General features: G+C 39.2%; 1 protein-coding gene across 8 annotated transcripts in view; it reads right to left on the bottom strand.

The window, feature by feature from the left end:
* fat3a (FAT atypical cadherin 3a) overlaps positions 1-15,285 on the bottom strand; it is a 72,795-nt gene extending 57,510 nt beyond the window's left edge. For 7 of the 8 annotated variants that reach the window (XM_023961436.2, XM_011482762.4, XM_011482763.4 and 4 more), the window contains exon 1: positions 14,996-15,154. The gene's annotated coding sequence lies outside the window, so the exon portion shown is untranslated. Of the gene's footprint in view, positions 1-14,995 lie in introns of all 8 variants that reach the window. The other variant, XM_023961439.2, reaches the window with a different exon arrangement.
* Positions 15,286-22,577: the final 7,292 nt, after the last annotated feature.

Here is a 22,577-nt window from a genome sequence, read left to right as displayed (position 1 = left end):
CTTAAGATTCAACGGCCCCACTCTACGATCCTCCACGTGTAACCCAAAGAGTCTCACCTCCTGTACAGATCACGCCCCATATGAAATCAGGGGATTAAGGCTTGGGCTAGGCTCCATAATGTAGTGAACAGAGGACTAAACTAAAAAATAATGTCTATGAACATGCACCATGACCTCCTATATAAAAAGTCATTAACCTGTTTTTTTTACAATGGGTAAGTAAATAATTGCATTATAATTTTCAAAAGCTTTAAGAAGTTTAAAATCAAAATGGAACATTCTTTGTTAATAACCTATGTTGCTGTCTTTTGCGGCTGCAGTAGTGGTTTTAAAGTGAATCAGCATGAAGTCCATCTCCAGTTAAATTTCCTATTATAGCTCCTTCTATTTCTCCTTCCACAGAAAAACTGAAACCAAAGCGGATCGCTCGTCCAGCAGCATCACAACAGTCTGACTGATTACCAGGGTTTTTTCTGTAGATGTCACTGCCTTCAAGCCTGACAGATAGGCATCCATTGTAAAATCACATTTGGGGCACTGTGGTTTAGGATTGACTGGATTTATCTGTAGGAATGTTAGAAGAAAATCTCAGCCTGAGCCACCAAACTGTGTTAAAAAGCTTAACAGCCACTTTGAGGCAGCTTGGTTCTTTGAATAGAGAGAAAAGAACTAGACGGCAAAGAACTAAAAGACAAATGTACAAATCTTGGAGTTAAATCTTTATTTATTTTTAAACAAAAAAGAATAGGTTACATAACTGTATATTCATTTTGACAGTTGTGCTTAGTTAGTAAGAATGGAAATTAGATAGAAAAACATTTTAAAAACAAATGTTTTTTAAATTAACATTATTATATGATCGAAAAATTAACATTAAAAACACCCCAGAAAATTTGATTTCCGTTTGGGAAGGGGGAGTTTCTGTCAGTCACTGTGTGTGTACGTCTGAGCATTCCAACGGGAATATGATCTCCCTCTAACATCTAAGTCTTATCAAATAGGAAACATTTAACATGCCAATAATTTTCCTTGTCAATGTGTATTTTAGGCAGTTTTCAATGAGGGCCTAGCTCAAAAGTTGTTTTCATTGATTAAATGGCCTTGCAGGAAGCTGAAGAAATCAGTTTCATGAATTTAAATGGAATATTTTAAATTAAAAGCTTAAATATTGAACATTATCCTCTTAGGTGGTCATATCTTAAGCTCTGATCCGACTATTTTTATAAACCTGAGTCCAAATTGCAAAGTAAAAAATGTTTTCACAATTCTACTGTTTGTAATTTATCAACCATCAAGGAAAAACCTTGTTTTCTCATTTCTATAAGTAATTTTAGTCAAACTTACATACTTTTTTTTTTCAACTGTTAAGCTATTGAGTAATTGTATTGTTCTGTATCCTTGCTTTAAGTGGCTTCATTTGTGACACAACAAAAAAATGTAAAGAGTAAAAGTTTAGTCAAATGTTTTCAGCTTGCTGAGACTGGAAGCATTCACAAAGAATGCTCAGATTGGACACTTTTTTTCAAAAGTAGTTTTTTAAGGTTTCGTAATGATCACTAAAAAAAATGTTGCTGTAAACAGTTTGATTTTTATTATTTTAGACTTTCTTATGTGACCGCTGTTTCTGTTCCTTTTCTCAAAAGGCCTCGACTTTTACGAGGCCACACAAGAATATTGTTTTAATCTATCTTGCCTGCATAAATAAAGGTTAAATAAAAAAATAAGTAAGTAATTATGATTCGGAACCCAAATCTTTGCTTTGCTTGTTTTCTCATTCAAATTTGAAAATAAAAAATTCTTTAAAAAAAGGTCAAAAACCAGTTTTGGATGCTCTACAGGTAGATATCTTAGTTGTAGATGATTCAGGAACAAGTTTGGAAAGGACATATATTGTGTGCAATAAATATAGTTTTTTTTAATCAAATTATGGCCAAATGGAAATTGTTTTATGTTTGGAATCAAATTTTACTGAGACAGCTGGTGAAACACTTCCTGTGAAGAAGTAACTCAGAACAGACTTCAGGCAGATGGCCATTTACAAATTATGCTTTTAATAAAAATATGGCATAAAATATTCACCCACTGCTGCTTGTATCATGTTAAAAATACACTTTAGGGAAGTAATGAACAAGTCATTTGCTTTATTTCAAAACAATGCACTTGTTAACGCAACAGACATTCTCTGACTGTCCATATTTTAAATGACAATTTTCTCTCATCCTGTGCAGCATAGGAAATAAATCGGCAATGCCGGATATCTTTTCAGTACGGGGCTTATGTCTCTGAGATAATCTCCATGGGTCACAAACACATTTAATGAGTTGCACTCCTTAACAACAGCGAGTGCCTACTTGCTGAATGGGAGCAGGTTTTCATATTCTGAATAAGAGCTTCTTTTTATCTTGTGCTGTGTTGGGATGAAGCCCATGTGTAACAAGAGACACAATTAAGAGAAAAGGGCTAAAACTGATCCTTTATCTAATAAAATGTAAAGCATATGAACGTTAATGGTTTTATTAGTATATGTTCTTGCTCTACAATTGCCAATCTCAATTTGGTGTCCTATTGTATTGTATATTATATTACATGAAGGCATCTTTAAGAAGTACAGACAACTTCTGGAAATGAACCAATGAACTTGAAAATTATAACTTCTTTAGCATGGTTAAAGGCACCCGAGATGCTGTGAACTCACATTTCTGAAACTGAAAGCCTTAAATTCCTGCAGTTGACACTTTTTTCCGATTAATAAAGCCTAAGAATGTGTTTGTATTTGGTTTGAAAAGGGCGGGAAAAAGTGAGCAGGGGGAGAGTAAAATGCTAATGAGGGCAGTTGCTTGAGAACCAACTGCTTTCAGTCTGTTGCACACATTCAGTCCTCTCCAGGGATGCAGAAGGAGATTTAATGCAAAAAGATGATCAGGAGTCACTTCCATTTTACTGGAAGTGACCACAGAGTACAGCCCTTCAAATTGGCACTCAGTAATCACCCATTTCACAACACATATATTCATGAGGAAAATTGTGGTTCCTTTCTGCAAACACTGCACCCACAAGCAGTGGGCTCTGGGGACTGGATTTGCAATCAGCATCTTGTAGGTCAGGCTGTAAGACGGAAGAGTGGTTAGCACTCTTGCCTCTCAACAAGAAGGCCCTGGTTCAAATTCAGGATGGGTGGAGTTTGGATGTCTACCAGGGTTTTCTCCATTCACTCTGGCTTCTTCTCAAAGCGTTAATTTATGATTCTGTCCTTTAGCTGTGAATGTGTATGGTTGTCTCTTTTTGTGTGGCCCTCTGATGGGCTGGGACACTGTCCAGAATAATTCAGCCTTCACCCTACAGTAGCTGGGATAGGCTCCAGCATCCCTGTGACTTTGAGCAGGAATGATAGGAAGAAGGTAAAATCAAAATATGCTTTACAATGTACAAGCAAAATGCTATAAAATTGATAAATAACATGTAAAAAGTAAGGTACAGTTACAAATTCAAACCAAATATATAGGCAGGTGGTTACAAAGTTAATCAAAAGCTTGTCTACATAAAAAGCTTTTAAAAGAATCAGCAGAATCAGCCACGTGGAAGCTCAATTGCATACCAGGGTCATGGGGCTGCTGCTTGAAAGGTTGGTTCTCCACCAGTTTTAAACCGGGTTCTCTGGATGTTAGGAAGGTTCTGGGATTAAAAATTTTGATATTTTCAACATTCACAAACTTTGAAAGTTCAGATTATTAGAAACAAGCTGAGAACAAGCCAAGCAAGAAGAAATGTCATTTAACAGGGAAATTCGTTTGCCACTGGAAACCCTGGAATTGTTGTTACCAAGTGGTGTCACGGTGACTTTGCTGCATTTTTTATTAGAATGGAGAACGTCTGACTAAATAACACTGAAGTGGTGATGAATACAGGAGACAACGACCCATGTAACCCAATTCTTTGGATACCATGATTTTTGACACACTTTGATCCATAATTTGAACCAAAAGAAAAGCAATCATAATTTAATATTTTAATGTAAACAGCATTCTCAAATGATAAGACACAAGAAGTTGTAAAGAATCACACTTGTGCATAAAGTCTGCGAGCAAAAAGGGTTAAACCTTCATGGTTCACGCAGGTGGTCCACAGGAAACATCAAGGTCGTTAGAGTAGACCGTTCAGTGAACCCATAGGGAGTGAGTAGAGGAGTAGGGAGTCAGACAATTTTGAAACAATTTGGGGGTCCATTTAAAATTCTACAAGTTAATACAAAAATTTTAAAATCAATTCTTAATCAAACTGATTGCCAATGTAAAGAGAATAAATCTGGAGTAAAGTAAAGTAAACCCAAGTAAAGATACAAACTCAAATCTGCAACAACACAGCTCCATCAGACTGAGCACCACATAAGATAAGATAAGATAGATAAGATGGGACTTTATTGATCCCCGGAGGGAAATTCGGTTGTCACAGCAGCCAAAACAAGAAATATAGCAGTTAGAAAAAGACAAAAAACAAAGTAGCAATGAGTAAGAATAAAATAGTAATAACACAAAGTGGAAGTAAAAGTACACACAAATAACGAGTTAAATAAGGGAATAAATAAATGTAAAAACCTGATTAATCCAATGTGAATGAGGTAGAGCTGAGAGTTCATATTTAATAAAATAAGCTGCAGCTCAACCTCAAAAATAGTAAAAAAAAGTAACTTAACAAAATTGTGTTCTTCAGAAAATCTGGACTTTAAAGATTGATGGAGGGGACATTGCTCTGATCCTAGGAGTATTTTCTCAAGTTCTAACAGCGGATTCGGGTTTTGTGCTCTGACTGTTTTAGGGGAACCAAAACAGATTAGCAGATATATATCCAATGATCCTGTGCTCCTGTGCTCATCGGAGCGGTCAGCTCATACACCGTTACTTGGTGGGGGTTTTAGTGTGGCTCAGAGGTGGGGGCTCTCATTAGTGGTTTATTGTTGTTGGTCTGTGATGTGAAAGACTTTCTTCAAAGTATTCAATCAGACGGGGGCTTAAACGTTGTTAGAAAAGCAGTCAGCAAAACAAAAGTCAACTAAATCTAAACAACTGCAGGCCAAAAATAAAATATGGACACAACTTTTTGGGTTAATAACAAATCTAAAGCAAAAGTAGAAAAAATGTTTACAACCTGACAACAGGTTTGTATGCTTTCTTTGTTTTTCAATGTAGACTACCTTTCTTGAATAACATGTCCCCTTGGCAGTTAAACGGTGATCTGACCTAGCTCCAGTTACTTTTGTTTTCAATCAGCCTCAAAGAAGAAAGGCAAGAGTTGCCCCTTGGTGCTGTCATAGAGAATCTGCAGGAGCTGTATGAACAAGTGGCTAAAGCTCTATTCTCCTCATCCAGTGCATAGAAGTGCATGTGGAAGTGCACATGGAATGCACAGGCTGGTGAAAGTGCACGGTTCTGGCTCATTCCCTTCATGATGTCAGTGGGACTGTTGGTTAGTTTTCAAGTCGCATTTTCTGGCTGAGATTCTCCTTAAATCTAATGTTGTTCGAGATAAATGAAATTCTTTGGATATATGTGATATAAAGTGTTAGAGTTGAGTCTTATCATTTGTTATTAAAATGTGAAACATTAAATGAAAGAAAATTTTAAGTCTAGATGCCATGACTCAACTTCAAGACATCAGCTGAATAAATGAGATTGTTCACTGACGTACAGTGTTGGAGTCTGTTCCCGAGGCACTGTGGTCTCTCCTGGAATTTACAGATGCTCTCTTTGGAAACGAGTCTGTGACCATGGCCTACATCAAGCAGGTTTTTCACCTTCTGGCCACATCAATCCTGGCTGAAGATACTGAGGACATTGAATTGATGCCTTACTCACATGCAGTAAAATGGGGGTTGACCTGTATGGGTGCTGCATGTTTTTGGGTTGTCCAGGCCCATGGAGGGTCATAGAGAGAAGCATGGGGAGAACGCAGGTGTGTCTTGCAGTTCCCTTGGGGCTAGTGCAGGCTATCATGAAAATGGAACGTAGGATTGTTGTGTGTGTGTGTGTGTGTGGTAAGTGTTGCGTGAAGCATTTGTAAGGGTTATTACCTGCCGGTGATCCTGCTGTCCTTACGCCACACTAATCGTTAGTAAGGTGTGAGTACTGGCGCCTTACTGACCACGGACAAATGCTGCACGCATGGGGTGTGCAAGTGATCAAAAGTGCCAGCAAGATGCCCATAGGACGTCCACAAAGACTAAACGCCGGTTGTCTAATTTCCTAATTTCCAACAGTCAGACTGCACGCAAGTAGCGTGCACTTATCTTGCATAAATCTTGAACAGCACTAATATGCCTCGTTTCCACAGCGGTACGGTAGTCCAGTCAAGACCCGTTTAGTAATTTGAGCATTTTCATTATGAAAATACACCAATTAAACTGGACTGAATCGTACCATTTTTAACACCCGTTGTTTGTTAGGGCGGAGCTAATGTTGAAACAATTGGGATAAAGGCATAACTCAGGTCTGACAGACCTCAGAAAAAAACATATTGAAATGGCCCAAACATCTGGGAACTTTTGGATGTTCCTTTTGTACTTTGCTTGTGCTACTTGAGGAGGCTATGGCAGTTGAATGAAGCAGTTACCTCATGACTGCTGACAGTGAATGGGAGGAGGGCTACTTGGTCTAATGGAAGCTGCTCAAGATCAACCTCCACCAACCAAGCAAGATATAAGACCAGGGATTTTGCAAGTCGTTCCACAAGTTCCATAAGACACAAGTTGAACTCTTGTGACGGTACAATGTCTGTGCAGGAGTCAATGTCTAGAGTTTAAGTCCAAAATATTTGATAGGGTAAAGACTCAAAAACTGTTAGATTTTTTCGTTTGCCTCAACCTTCCTTCTTTAGAAGTCATTAGTTCAGATATGTATTTGTGACCCAAAGTTATGCTTCTATGTTGTTTTAAATCAAATAAGGCTTTTAGAAAAAGATTCGGAATATATCCAAAACTCCTCAGTACAATACAATGATAATGATTTATTACAGTGCATTCATATCTCAGATGCTTATTTGAAATTGACCATAGTGAGATGCTGTAGTGTGTTTCTAAAGCCACTGCATGGTCAGAACTGGAGAAAAGCTCCTTCAGCATCTGGACGTCCACCTTTAGAACATCAGATTCTGAGAAAGTTAGCAGCTCCGCTCTCATACTTGTGCACCAGCCAACCGCACAAACAGAGGTAACAAAGCTTCACTCCACACAGGCCAACAGCCTACAGCCCAGATAAACGGGCGAATTGACAGAACCCCCCTCCATCTCTTTTTCTCATGCACTTAGAGAGAATGGAGGGGGTAGTAGTTTCCAGGATACTGGCATTTGGCACAAAAGAAGCATACAATGCCCCAGAGACTGCTGGGGTGAAGGAAAGTGGGGGGAGCTGGAGGAGGAGGAGGGGTGTCAGTAATGCTGTCTGTTGGGGGGGGTGGGGGGATAGCCTGTGGATTGCTGCAGTGAGATGATGATAAACCTACCAGTGTCCTTTCCAACCCTCCTACATGTCAAGGACAGGGGCCCCAACAAGTTCGACCACAAATCTAAATAACCATTTATACGAGATGCTGCTCCACTTCACTGGCTAACCCAGATCTAACGCAGAGATTCAGAACGGGAGTTAACTGGGACTCTACTTTGATCTTAATAATAAATTTGTTGTAGTTGTTTACCTATAGTTTAAATAAGCACCCCACCGGGATAACATAAAATGTGAGAACAGTTATCGGTATAGAAGTGTATGTTAAACGATTTATTAAATTAAAAGTCAGTTTTCTAAGGGAAACTATTATTCATCTGCTTTTTGTTGGTTCTTTCTTACGATTGTTATGGTTGAAAAGGTTTCTGTTTTAAGATTTAACTATAATATTCTCTCAGTTTAGTCCACTTTCCAGTACAGAACAAAATGCATAAAATAGAAAAAAGATCAGTTCAAAATATTATAAAATATTGTAACCTATAGGCAAGTTAAGAAAAGGTTTTTTTTCTTCTTTGACCAATGGGAATCAAATCAATCACTTTGAACGTTGGACATGGGGACCAGCAGGCTCCACTTACTGCTTTTAGGCATCCGACTGGTCAGTTTATAATGTGAATAACGTGCACTACAGAGAAAAGAATCGTGAAAAAAATGAGGATTATCAAGAACATGTTAAAAAAAAGGTATCACACCAAGAATGGTTATTCTAACAAATGGCTGAGTAACTATACTATCCTATACTATCTGAGTTTTCTTCAGCGAACGAGAAGGTTGCACCATCGGGTTAGGGAATTGGTATTTTTTCTCTTATAATCCTAATTTGGTTTAGAGTACCAAGCCTTCTTGTAGTCGGTTAAAGGAGAACTGAAGGGTGTTCCCTTGAGGGGTCGTGGTAGGGGGAGATCTCGATTCGGCCATGGACCATGTCTAATCAATTAAATGTTCAAGCATTGATAATTTACTCATAACTAAAAAAAAACAGTACATTAGAGGGAGGGGCAAAACTTAGACACCCCATCTCCAAGACAATTTGTGAAGAGCACAACATGGCTGAACACAAGCGTCCAGATTTGGGTTTAATAATATCCAAGGAGCAGGTGATTTGAACAAAAGCCACACCTCGTGTCTGCTGCGGCACTCCAAGATAAACTGTGCCAGAAACACAACAACCTTGAGAAACATTTCCACAATTCAGCTCCTTTACAAGCAAAACTGATGTGAAGAAGGACAGTATTACAGAGTAGCTGAGAGAATTACTGCTGAGGCTGCTACTCCCCCACAGGAAAGTCAACATATTTATTGCGTAGAAAGTCATTTCAAATGTAAAATTCAACTATTTAATTTAAAATGAATTTCAATAAATAATTTAAAGACAAAGTACTATTTTACATAATCCAGAGTGTTAAGTATTGATTGGATAATAATACCTAAAATGGGATATTCTTTTATTTTTAATTACTTTTTATTTATTATTTTAAATTGTGAATTTAATTTAATTTAATTTTTAAATTTGTGTTTGTAATTGCTTCAGGTCAAAAATGGGGGGATGGGTGACCCTAACCCTAACCCAGTGAGAGAAGGCCATAAAATCCTTGAGGATGATGAAAATAAAAAGGAATGCATGGTCATCTTCCTCGTTGGAGAATCTCCTGGAGCAGAAATCCACCAACACAAAGATCAACCAACATCCTACCAAATCTGCTGAAGCAGAGCTCCAACACTCAGGTCAACCAACATCCAACCATGTGCACTGGAGTTCAGGATGTAGCGAACAAGCACTAAAGCCCTTGATCTCTCCCTCTTTCCCAGGACCCTCTGAGCCGGTAGAGAAAGAAAGAGGCAGTTTTTCTTCCTCTTTCCCTAGGTACAAGCGTCTCTGCAGAGTTTCTTTCCACAGCGGAGCAGACTTGAATCAGAGCATGAAGGTCAGCTCCTGTTCTCACACAAGAACACAAAGGTTTAAAAACATTTGAAACACGTAGGCTTTACAATTCAGCGGTATAAATCTTTTTTTCTTTAGTTTACATAACTGTAGTTACCGTATTATATTTGATCTTTTATACATTTAGTTTTCAGGATTTTAAAGACGGAAATTTGTTTTTTTGTTTCTTAAGGTCTTGAAGCTTTTTTGTTTTCTGAGACTAAAGACAGAGTTTCTGCTTTTGACCTAAAGCTTGAAGGCACAACAGTTTGATAATGAATCAGGGTTGTTCCTGTGAGAGAGGACAGCTTTTTATGTTGTCTGGTAATTGAAGTTTGTAAGCATCATGGCTGAGCCGTCAACATGTTTACATTTCTAACGAAATCCCATCAATTTTGGTTCAGGGAATTGCTTTGTGCCATAATAACCGATTGCTCATTCCACTGCTGTGGATGTTTTAAAGGATAATATAAGTGAATTCAGCTTCTTTGTAATGATAAATAAACAGATATTTTTCTAAAAACAGCGAGTAGAAATGTTCTGGTATACCTCGATGAAGAAAACAAATTTTACTAATATGTTTGTAAAATAGATCAATCCTTGATGGGCTAATAACCATTTGACATCGGAATCACAGCCCCCCGAATCGTACTGAAAGCAAATCATAATACAAACAGAATAGAGATGCACCTTTCATAATGGTACGGTGGCAAACTTCATCAAAAACCAATCAGAAGATTTGTACAAGCAGATCAAAAATGAAATGAATAAATGAAAGCATCTTCACAAACAAAAACTATACACTTTCGTATTATCTTATACTTTGATGGAATCAACCTGAATGATTTATCAAACATTTTGAATTTGGAATGTGGGGGCCAGCAGGCTCCACATACTTTTTTTGAGGCATCTGACTGGTCAGTTTATAACTTGAATAACTTGTAAGAAAAAATATAGAGAAAATTAGGATTATCAAGTTTATGTTAAAAATAAAGGTTTCAGAGCAAGAATGGTTATTCTGACAAATAGAACGACTGAGTAATAGCTGTTTATTTCTCCATAGATGTCTACAGGATTTTGGCTTCTTGCAGCTTGCCGTTTGGAATGCCAGGAGGGAGTCTCTCATTTCTCTGTCCTTCAGTCTTTCCTTTCACAATTCTTTCATCACAAACTGCTTCCCCAACAAACCATAGCATACAGAAAGCCATCACCATCTATCAGAATGCATGGTGCTTGTTCCTGCAGACATTACCAATATTTCTCCAGAAATTGCATGTAGTGACATGTAATTCCGAGTACTCGCCTCGGTTCACTCTTAGATACTTGTACAATAAAAAAAAAAAATAAAACTTGATTTACAATCTTGTATCTTAAGAATGATGTGGCTCTTCTTCCTTCCCGAAGCCCACCAGCATCTCCTCTGTTTTAATCTTCTTGCTGTGCTCCTCCTTCTCCTCTTACAAATGCCTCACACATGTCACCACAACAGTTTTGCCTGAGTGTTCCTGAATGCAGGAGGACTTAAAGTTGTCTGAAGTGTACAGCGTAAGCAGGAAGGGGGTAAAACGGTCCCCTGTGGAGACCCCTTGGGCTGAAGAGACAGCCCTAGAGTCTGAAGCCCCTTTCAATGAGCCATTCTGTTCCATCTCTGAGGAGTCTTTTTTATGCACCAAGAAACGTCCGTTCAGCAGCGACGTAACATTTGTTCCAACCCTGATCCTCCTCCAGAGGAAGTCTCAGAGGAGGATGGGAGGTGGAGTAAGTCTTCTGTGATGAAATAACAGATCATCTGGTGATGCTGCAACCATGCTCTGCTAATGAATGCATGCATATTAATTTCTCCACAACATGGACCATCTATGGATATGAACAGGGCGACATTCATATCTCCATGCTCCACACCTGTTGCCGTGTTTGTCCTCACTCATCTTGGAAGTTATCCAGACTGAATACTGCCTGTGGGCATTTTAAGTGTTTCAGTTACATTTGCTGAGGCATCAGCCTCGTCGTCTGTCGCTAGCCTGCGGCCTGTTTCCAACATACGTCTATTATATCATATGCTTTGACCACGGTGACGATATTCCTGCCTTGGTTAGTATGCACTTTGAAAGAGCACGCATGAACAGGAGTTTTACATGGGATGACAATGTGTACAGTCTAAAGTCTGGTCCATGATGTTAAAAACATAAGAGACGGTCATTATCTTGCATTATTGTGCACACAATGCATTTAAATCATAACCTTTAGTAAAAAAAAAAAAACACTTATAATGCTAGTCACTTTGCAGCATTTACATCGACAGGAGGGAAACGAAGGAGCTATAGCAGGCTCTTCTGTAACGAACACTGTAACATTGTTCATCCATCCATCCCTCTTCTGAACCCACTCAATTCCTCTTGGGGTCACAAGCTGCTGGAGCCTTTTGCAGCTACTGTTGGGCAAAGGTTTGATACACCCTGTACCCTAAACATTTAAAAACCACCCAAACATATATTTGAACTTTGACCCTCCTTTTAGCCACACCCTCAATCTATTAGGTAATTAGACAAAAACCCAGAGTTGAAATAGGGAGGGAAATCACATGAAACGAGCTCACATAACAGCCATGATGCTTTTTTTTCTTTTTTTTACTAAACCTGGACTTTATAAACCAACTCAAAATGGGAAGATGGGGGTATAGAAAATGAGTGTGACCAAAATTCATATTTAGCCACTCATCGAAGAAAACATTTGACTACAATGCTCAGGGAAAAATACAGAGTGCTTTTACGTTAACCTAAATTGCACTAAATGTAGGACTAGATTGTTGATGCAACGATGCAGTGGGACATGAAAGCCTCGATGCTCAGGTTCATTCCAGCAGCACCACAGCCCCAAAACAATCTGCTTAACCACATGCATGTAGGTGAAACCATAACATGCAGCTGCTAGTGGACTTCCTGTAAATAAAGTTTTGAGTAAAACGTTTTACCTACTGTGATGTACTCTGGATCAGGATTTCTTTCCTCTCCAGTGATCCTTTTTTGTTTGTTTGTTTCCACTTCTAATCTTCCCAACTGTGCTTGATGGTTTTAATCAGAGAATGAAAACCATGAAGCTGCAAACAAAATGCCCTGAATACTCTGTTTCTCAATTAAACCAAAATGTTTCAGAGTTCTTTTGCATTATTTAGCTCCCACAGCAACTACATTGTTACACAGTTCTCTCATCCAGCATGTGGAAAGTAAATCTGTGAAACCTCAATGATTGGTTATATATTTAACCACAATGTTTGTGGTTAAATATGTGAGTCTTTTAATAAAGTGAGAAAAGAAATTATTAAGGTAAACAGTATAATGTGACATGGTCCTAGTACAAGAGAATGGAGCTGACTGGCTTGCCTTTTCATCTCCACTAAACTTCAGCCTGTCCAAACACGGCCTTATACAAGGACACAAACAAGTGAAAGTTTCTGGACCTAACAAAGCTGCTTTTGAGCAAAGATTTAGACCAGTAACCTGCGAGTCAATAACCCCCTTCCTCCCTCCAGGTGTGTGCAGTTTAAGTAATGAATATTATCTAAAACAGTTGTGGTTAGGGATGGATGGATGATATTAGGGCTGAGTATTACCAAGATGTTCCATAATCGATTCAATTTGACTAATAAGAGTCTGGACCAATTTGATTCATGATTTTTTTTAATCCACTCAATTTAATATTGAATTGACACAGTTTACACATTTAGACATATTTGCATAGAAAAACAGTAATAATCTATATATGTTTTAAAGTTATTAATCTTATACAGTTGACATACTGTAAAATGTATTAGTGAAATAATAAACCAATGAGATTGTTGACACCATACAGCATTATATGATTTCTCAGACGGAGAAGCTCCAGCAAAAATGTGCAGATTATTATGTCCTGCCTCTCCTGGAGGGCGTTTCACTTTGGCCACTAGGTGGTGGTCGCGTTATAGCGTTAAGCTTTATTCCAGAAGATTTAGCAAAAAACATTGCTTTAGACCACAAATGGCTACTTTAAAAAAGTTTTCTTGAAAGAGTTTGAAAAATGTATACCTGTTAGTATATATTGCTGTTCATTTAGTCAACATCATATAGGTCAACCAAGCATTAGCATGAGCCGTCCTATGGGAAACTCCATTATACGTTAGCATCAAACTAACGGGCATTGGTTTACTGCCGTTATGCGTTAGGTCACTGGAAAAGGAAAGGCATAAAAGATTGATTTCTACTTTTATGAACTAATTATTGATTTATTAAGTTTGGATTGATTCAGATCGATAAATCGATTTTATCAACCCAGCCCTAATCGATATAAAATGCTCCAGTGCCTCCACAAGGCACAGTGGTGAAAAGACGTTTATGTTGAAAATGTAGACCCATAGTCTGTCTGGCCTGTTCACCTAATGGTTATTTGGTGAACAGACCTGGCACCAGTTGGGGTTTTTCTTATTCACAAGACCGACAACTGCGAGCCTTAAGAGACACAATCCTACATTTTTCTCCTCATTCATGCAGCTTCTGGTTTCTGGAAACACCTGGTCTGAGTAAGTAAATGATGTATATCTATGAACTAGGATGGAAACCTAGAAGAAGACCAAAGAGGATGTTCATGGAAGTAGTAAATGAGGATATGATGGTGGTGTGAAGAGAGGGGAAGATAGTAATAAGGCGTGACAACGCTTGAAGGAAACGGATGAAAGGCAAAGAAGAAGAAAGGGTGGATATTTTGGGGTAGATGTTTGCACAGGTCTGTCTGTTTGTGCCCCTGTTGATCCACAAGCACGTCTGATTCTGCTCACCTGAGCCTTCTGCCATCATCCTAATTTGAAAATGACAGAGCGGCTCCATTCACTGCTCCACTCAACACTGGCTTTTGAGGTACATGCACGTATTCATACACACGCACGCCCGCAAAGAGAAAGGAGAACCTGTGGGTTTGCGGGTGGAGGGATGCACTCACTCACAGATGGGATTTCACCTGTGGAAACGATTGGTTTGTTTGTTATTTTATCTATGAACCAATGCTTCAGCAGATCCACACATGCGCGGCAGTCACTGGAGATTTTCCATTTTTCTCTCTTACAGCTGTAGAGGCGATGTGTCCAAAACCTAAACTACACTCTGAGGGAAGAAATGATTCATATAAACGCTGCAGTGAAGCCCATTAGCATCTTGAGGCTTTTCTTTTTAAAGACAGCATCTCCAAGGCTGTCATTTGCGTCTTGAAGAACACCTTAACGCACCATCCCCCATAACACGCCTCATGCTCCGAAGCCTTTGCAAATGAAGCGGATTCCCACTCCACCACAGCTCCGACAGGCTGCAAGCGGCCTTTCAGGCGTCCCCGTGCAGCACGAGCTGCAGCGCTGCATGCTCAACCATCCCCGGCCCTGAAAGTCAACAGCCCTTCACGCACAGCTGCAGAGCAGCCCCGCAACGCAACGCACGTTCCACGGACTGAAAAACCTCAGTGATCCACAATGGAAAGGCTGCCCACGCAAAATCACGGCACCCTGCACGCCCCCCCCCCCTCCCTTAAACATGCCCCACTCTGCGGATCCATCCAGGAGACTCACCCGCTCGTGCTGTCGGTCGTCGCGGTTAAAACATCGCAGAGATCTGCGCGATCCATCCGCTGCGAGCACCGCTCCGATCCCAGCTCCACGGCTGCTGGCAAGAGGCTCACCCGCACGGAAGAGGGCCGAGTAGTTCGCAGAGATGCGCGCTTTTAGCGCAACCTGCCGGAAGTGTGCGTGTGTGCGCGCGTGAGGAGAGCGACTACTGGGGGGGGTGCAACAAAATCAGTTTGGAGCAAAGGCGACTCCAGGAGGATCTTCACGGGAGCTTGCCACAAAGCTTGTACTTCTGTAAGTTTTTTTTATTTTTGGAACCGGAGAAACAACATAGAATCTTCACTTTGTTCATGTGATCTTTGAGGGTTCACCCCCTCCCATGTGCGCGTTTTTACGCGTCTGTGGCACAACAATAGGTCATCTTAAATTACCCACAGAGGACAAACAGTGGGAAAGATAAATTGTCTAGGATCCCGTTTCACCACCTTTGACTAAATCATTGCAATTTCCCCTTCAGGTTTGGGATAATCATACTGTACTGACCTCTATGTGCTGTCAGAAAAGGTAAAGAAAGCTTTCAATTAACAAATACAGTTACACCAAGGATGCAAAACCTTTGGTTTGAAATCCACCTAGTTTTAGAATAAAAACAAGTCCATCCGAGAAAGGAATATCTGAAAAAAAGTGATAATCTGCTATTTATGCATTTGGAACACTATGACAGGGTGTCCTGATGTTATTGCCACGCACCTTTTTGGCCCTTCTGTGTCTCCTTTCCCTTTTCCTCTTCATCTCCTTCTCACCTACTATTGTCAGTATTCACTGTCCTTCTGTCAGGTTGGGGAGGGCTGGTAAGCACGAAGGACTCAAAACACAGAGACGGGAGGCACACAGTTCCAGGGCAAGGGATTTATTCAACTAAAAAAAAGCGCTGCAGAGCAGGAAAACTAAACTAAACTTACTGTGGGCATAGCATGAACACATGGTAGAGAAGGGAGTCAGGGAAGAGACGTTAATGGACCAGCACAAGAGGAAGGCAGAGAAAAGACTTAAATACAAACAGCACTGACAAGACACAGGTGAACATGATCAGGAGATATTGGGAATAGGGAAGTAAAACGCAAAACCATGACATAACAGTAAACCTTTCAAAATAAAACAGGAAACAGAACTCAAACATGACACAAACAAGACGGAAAGCAAAAACTCATACAAAGAAAGCCAAACCATGACACCTCCTCTCCATATCCAATAGGGGATTTTATGTCCCATTTCAGTCTTATTTTCTGTTTAAGGTCTTTAATTGAGATTTTATTCAACTTTTAAAATGTAGCATTGATAAAAACTTCTTTATTTTTTGTTGTCATCTCCAGAAGCTGAAAACAGAAGTGAGAGTCCACACCTATATCTTTTGTAGTTAACAGCAGCACAAACTTGATAAATTACAGTTCCACTGAACTGAACTAGATTGTGACGGAGTTGTTTTTCTTCTTCCTTCTTTTAAAAAGACACTAAAACTGCCAAAAATGTAAAATTTTAAAAGAGGGATTTTATTGGTTCCAAACAAAAGACAGAATACAGAAATCCCTACTGCAAGAGTTTGTTACCACTAATGTGACCAAAGTTCCCCCTAAATAAGGTTTAGCCCCTCCCACAAGCCAACTAACCAAACATTTCTGCATTCCTTCTCTGAAAGTCTATTTTTGCCTTGCAACGGTGTGCAAACACCTGCTGATGAGCAGAGAGATGAAAATAAAAACAGACTGACATTCAGATGCTTTCCTACAACCTGTGATGCTGCTTCATCACCCATACAGTTTTAAGATCTTTTGCAAAACGATGAAGATCTGAATCCACAAACATGTCCACATCATTTAAGGTTTTTAGTTTCTGACCAGACTCCAACCCCAAGTTCTCCACCGAGTTTCTGCCTCTGATCAAGCTCCACCTCCTCAGATCATGTCGGGATTTCCTTCATCACCTCCTTCCCTCTTTCTGGTACAAGCTTTTCTTCTGACAAAGCTCCTTCCACTCTCTTACGCCACCTTCTGGAGGAATAGAGACTCTGCTTCCAACGCTTCACATGATTTTTCATTCTACTAACACCTGTAAAACTGTACAGTACAGTTACCAGCGCCTAAAAGAAAAAAAGCTCTCAAAATAAAAAAATTCACAAAGACAATTAACTGGCACATCGACCACAAACCTTACAGGAGGAGACACACCCTCACTTTTTTAGGGTTAATTACAAGATCCAATTTTTTCTATAAACTTGAAGCAGACTCACATTTTGGAGGATGAGGAAGACAAACCAAAAAATGAAAACAAGGACAAAGAAGAACTAATCCTCCTGAGACTCTGGAGGCGCCAGGAAACAGACGTCTATCCTTCCTGGACGTGAAGATCTAACACGGAGGATGGCAGCATTACAATAATATTGTGGTGAAACCTACATACAGACCAGCACCTGTTATGGCCACACCAGCCAAACAGGATGCTGTATGAACGGACTATTGCCACAGATGAGGACTTTTCAGTTGAGAAAGGAAACCCTGGATAAATTCATATTTCAATACTGTGAGCACCTAAACATTATGCCTCTTTTTATCATTTTTTCTTTACATCCCCTTTTGTGGTCTGTGACTGCATCACATCTGATGTTTTCCTAACCCCCTATAGTTTTCTCTGGCTGTGCAGCTTTGCATAACCTGGCAACCCGGGAATTGAGCTCGGAGTTCCTGATTCCCACAGATGGCAGTATGACTGAAGAAAATGTAATGATTGGACGTGATGATTGCTGAGAATAAAAGAAAAGCAAAACATTTAGTACACAAGAAAGAAAACTGAGTCGTTCTTGTGAAAATTTGTTAAGATTTCTGTTGAAATATTTTAATAAATTGCATTCTTATTATTGAAAATGAATTACAGGTTTTAACCTATGATGTAATGAATTTCAAATTGTAAGAAAACTGTCTGTGATGTTTAGACCTGAAGTAAATGAACATGAAATCATAATTTTATTCCTAAAGTGGGAAAAACATATTTAAATAGATTCAAACTCTCCTCATTAGAGGGATTTATTAAAAGAAAAATGACAATTTTAAAATTTTTAAATTTTAAAAGATTATGACCTGTTAAGCAGAATTACTCAAAATATGATTCTGTCCTTAAAAAGCTCCTTCAATATATGTCTGATATTTTGAGTTTCTTCTTCTAGATGTTTTCCTTAAAGACCCACTCAGATGAAAATGTTTTTGTCTGTGTGTGTTTTTAACATGTTCTTGTGGCCTTTTTCTGATGATGGAGAGCATTCATAAAAAAATTAAGCCTAAAATAGCTTTTCTGGGTATTTCTTGAGTCAAATCTTTGTGAATTAGGAGTAAACAAAAATATGCCATTTGAAATAAATTGTATTCGTGACATAGAAAAAATACACAGGGTGGGCCACAAGCTTCCTGCTGTGCTGCACTAGGATGGATCCACTTGCAGACAAATAGATCTATTTACATCTTTCTTTTCACTGTCTCAGCTGGCATCTGGCTCAAAATAAGCTCCAGTGTTCCTCAAAAATTTGGTTGCACCGCTAATGTTAGGTCGGGGGTTTGAGGGGCTGTAAGCTAATGGGAGAACATGTGAATGGATGGGTGATGGGAAGTGGGGGCAGTGATGCTCCATGCCAATGGTCCCGCCCACAATTCAGACGTGAATGTCTTATGAACTTCTGTTGCTCTTCAGAAACTGTCCTAGAAAACAAGCGTTTTTTAAGATTCTGGCTAATCATAATTAAAGACCCCTGGGAACGCTTTGAAATGAAATCAAAAGACAATTGGAGTGGGACTTTAACAAATGGATACAGGAGCTGCAGTCATGTGTGTGTGTGAAGGTGTGTGTGTTTGCATGGGTGGGGGTGTTACTTTCCTTAATGTTCAGATCAGATCCCTCCTGACTGTTCTGGATGACACAGACCTCATCAAACCACAGATGCTGTGGGAAGTTTCTCTGATGGTTCCCTCTGCGTCAGAGGTTCTGGTGTTTCTGCTGTAATATTCTTATTACTCCTTGTTTATCTTCATGTGCGGTGCTGGGATGTAAATATGAGATCCTGGTCAGCGTAAGCGGGTTTCCAGTACACCTCAGTGTTCAGATTCCTGCCGTAACCCTTGTGCTACCCTTGGAACTTTAACATTGGGAGTTGGGTCATCTAGAGCCACTAAACAGTGCTCTGAACCTTTTTTCTTCATTGATTTGTGATCTTCACTGGTGTCCATGGATTACATGAAATCTTTCCACCTTTATCCACCTTTATCATGGTAGGGAGAACACGTCGATGCAAGGGTGGGGTCATCTAAGATAACACAAGGGTTAAACAACAGTCCCCCGGGTTTTCCAGAGCAGTCAGGACTGTCATCACTGAAAACATTATTCTAAATGTAGACTTTAAGCATTTATATCTGAAGTAAAGTTAAAGCTTTACATGATAAAATGTGGTTTGTTTTCAGATTCCCAGAGTTTTTTTCTGCAGTTGTTCATAAAAGCCACAAAGAAAAGGAAACAACTAGCAGAGATCTCTGGGAATTCATTAGTTTTTGAAGACATTTGAGGATTTCATTTTTTAAAATCTCTTTGGCTAAACAAAATGATCTAAACTCTTCATTGTGGTCTCTCCATGTTTTGAAGAAACATGGTTGGCTGAAGTTATGGACTTAGAGGGAACCCTCGTAACCCTTGTGCTATCCTAGGCACTTTAACATCGGGAGTTGGGTCATCTAGACCCACTAGACAGTGCGCTGAACCTTTTTTCTTCAATGATTTGGGATCTTCACTGGTGTCCATGGATTACATGAAATCTTTCCACCTTTATCCACCTTTGTCATGGTAGGAAGAACACGTCAATGTAAGGGTGGGGTCATTTAAGATAGCACAAGGGTTCACCACTTCGACCTTGCACAGCGTTTCCAAAGGAAAGCCCAAAGATGTTGAGATAAAGGCCAGAGACTTTTAGGCTGGATAAGGGGAGTGCAACCCAAATATAATATGTTGCTCTGTATAGGAAGTATTTAAACCTTTAGAAAGCAGAGCAGCTGACAATGTTCCACCATGAACTGAGATTCCTTTTTGTATGAAGATCCTTTTGACTCCAGAAGTATGCACAGACTCTTTTCATCATTTGGCCGACAGACAAGGTGTTATAAAACATGCACACTCACTCAGAGTTATAAAGCTGGCCAAGAGAATAAATCATCAGGAGACCTCCATTCACCTGCAGCAGAAAGGAACCCTTTCTCCTGGTCTGACTGGGGAGGATGTGGTTCCCCTAACGATCACATGGTTGACTTCGGCAGTGCGCATGTATCTCCACCCCCACGTGCACGTGCACACTGTCACATTGTTCCCTGTCTGCTTCATCCCTCCTCCTAACCCACAGTGTATTGATGAACAGATATCCTCCGCTTATCTTAGTATCAGAATTTTACTTTTGGATGGAATATTTGTATTTCCAGCAGATCTGGTATAAATGTTACACAGCTTAAAATCATAACCTAAATCAACAACCCGGCCCTTGTATCCCCTCACTTTCTCCCCCTCTCTCTTTTTTTTATTTTTCTTCAACCCCCCCCCCCACACACACACACTTTTCCCCTCTCTCTCGACTAAAAAAAAATTGTGTATATAAAAATTTATTAATTTATTTATATTCATATACTTCAAACATTAAATGTAACAAATGAATACAAAATCATTTAAAAAAAACAAAAAAGGGGTTTATACAAATTTACACCCTGGTTATCCAAAGATACATAACCTCTTTTTGTAATAGTAAAATCTGTCCAACATAAAAGGCCTTCAGCTCTCATCAGTTGTTGGACAGAACAAGTTAAAAAAAAAATTAAAAAAGGATCCTGAAGCTAGAAGACAACAAACCTGGTGAGTGGTAGTACATGTGGGATTTGGGTGATAGACATCTGGAGAAGTCAGCAGCGAAGCGGCTCACTGGACCCCTGGTGGAGATGACCTTGATGATTCCAGGAATCCTGAGAAAAGTTTCCAGATCGGTAAGTCACAACAGGCTAAGGTCACGCACGGGAAGATCAGTCAAACAGACAAAATAAATCCCAGTTTGTAATCTGTAAAGAAGTCAGATAGGAAAGAAGGTAACAGCAGGAAGAAAAACACAGAGATCAAGAATTATTTTCCTCTTGTGGGTCTGACTTTGTGCAGCTGAGGAGAAAAGCTTTTGCTTTCTGTTCTAACTAGCAAGATAAAAGCATTTCAATTTGATTTATGATTTTTTTCAAAGTCTGAAACAAAATTGATAATTTTTGGAAAGGAGAAACCTTAACCAGATCTTAAAGCCCTGAATCCGGGAAAAAACAGGACCAGATGAGGAGAGAACCTAGCTCCTCCCTCATCAACATGGTAACCTAATATGCTGAGTCAGCAGAAAACATTTGATAATTTGAGCTTTTGGAATCAGAAATGACACTAATATTGAAACATTCAACACTTCATCAGGTCTCAGTTTCAAAAATGCAGAAGTGTGGGACTCAATCAGACTTCAGAAGAAAATCTAAGGATTACAGACTTAATGCTGATAAAACAGTTTTGACTGGAGTTTGTCGTTCTTTGACTTTGACCTGAAAGAATTCTACCTCCTTTTTATTGAACACAGAGTTTTAGTAATTCGTTTCAGAATAATGATGTCAGAAATGACCTTTTATTTGGAAGCATAATGGGTGAATGTATGGAACATGCAGACCGACAACAGTAAACTCGTGAGGAGCAGCAGACATGCACTCAGACAAACAATAAATAAAACTGGGTTTTAAGTTTTTTTTCAAGCAATATTATAAATTTCTTTCTAAATCCAAGAGCACAATCTTAGCACCTTCAAGCTTCGTTTGTCTCAAAATATCCACAGAGGTTAGCAATGGACTTGTTGTCTAAAGAAATTGATGTGCATCAAAAGGTAAAACTAACAAAGAAAAACCCCAACATGGTTGAAAAAGGGTTTAATAGATAATCGACTTAATTGAGGAATCGATTTATGCTCCAACGATCAAACCAGATTGCTATGCCGTGAGGCAAGTTGGAAATAGAATGACCTGATACAATTATAAAGTCGTTTTAAAATGAAATAAATTGATTACAATTGAAATTGGAAAATACCTTTTGGATCGAGCCAATGTGTTTCAGATGTGTTTCATTGTGCGGGTGAGAGGCTGCAGTCTTTTTCCTGATTGTTTACTCACAGAAACACTGGTTACATAAAGTTTTGGTATAGGAATGTAATTCCTTGATTCAAAAAGTTGTTTTTAAATAGTAACTGTTATGCATTGGTCTACAGGTACATTCGGTTTGTATTTTAACGAGCGTCTCCACCTTCCTGCACTGTGAATCCATCTACAACTACACAAAAACACACTATTCATCCACGGTGGATGTCTGTGCTTCACCATCTGCACCCGCATTCTATGCAGTGACCATTAAAACATGAGTCCAAAATACGTATCCATCCACCTGATGGATACGTATACTGTATATATATAACTTCATTTTTATATGAAGTTATATGAAGGTAATGGTA

The sequence above is a fragment of the Oryzias latipes genome, chromosome 13 (genome assembly GCF_053564925.1).
Source record: "Oryzias latipes strain Hd-rR chromosome 13, Olatipes_Hd-rR_3.1".
NCBI classification, from domain to species: domain Eukaryota; kingdom Metazoa; phylum Chordata; class Actinopteri; order Beloniformes; family Adrianichthyidae; genus Oryzias; species Oryzias latipes.
This window is presented reverse-complemented; position numbering and strand designations above follow the sequence as displayed.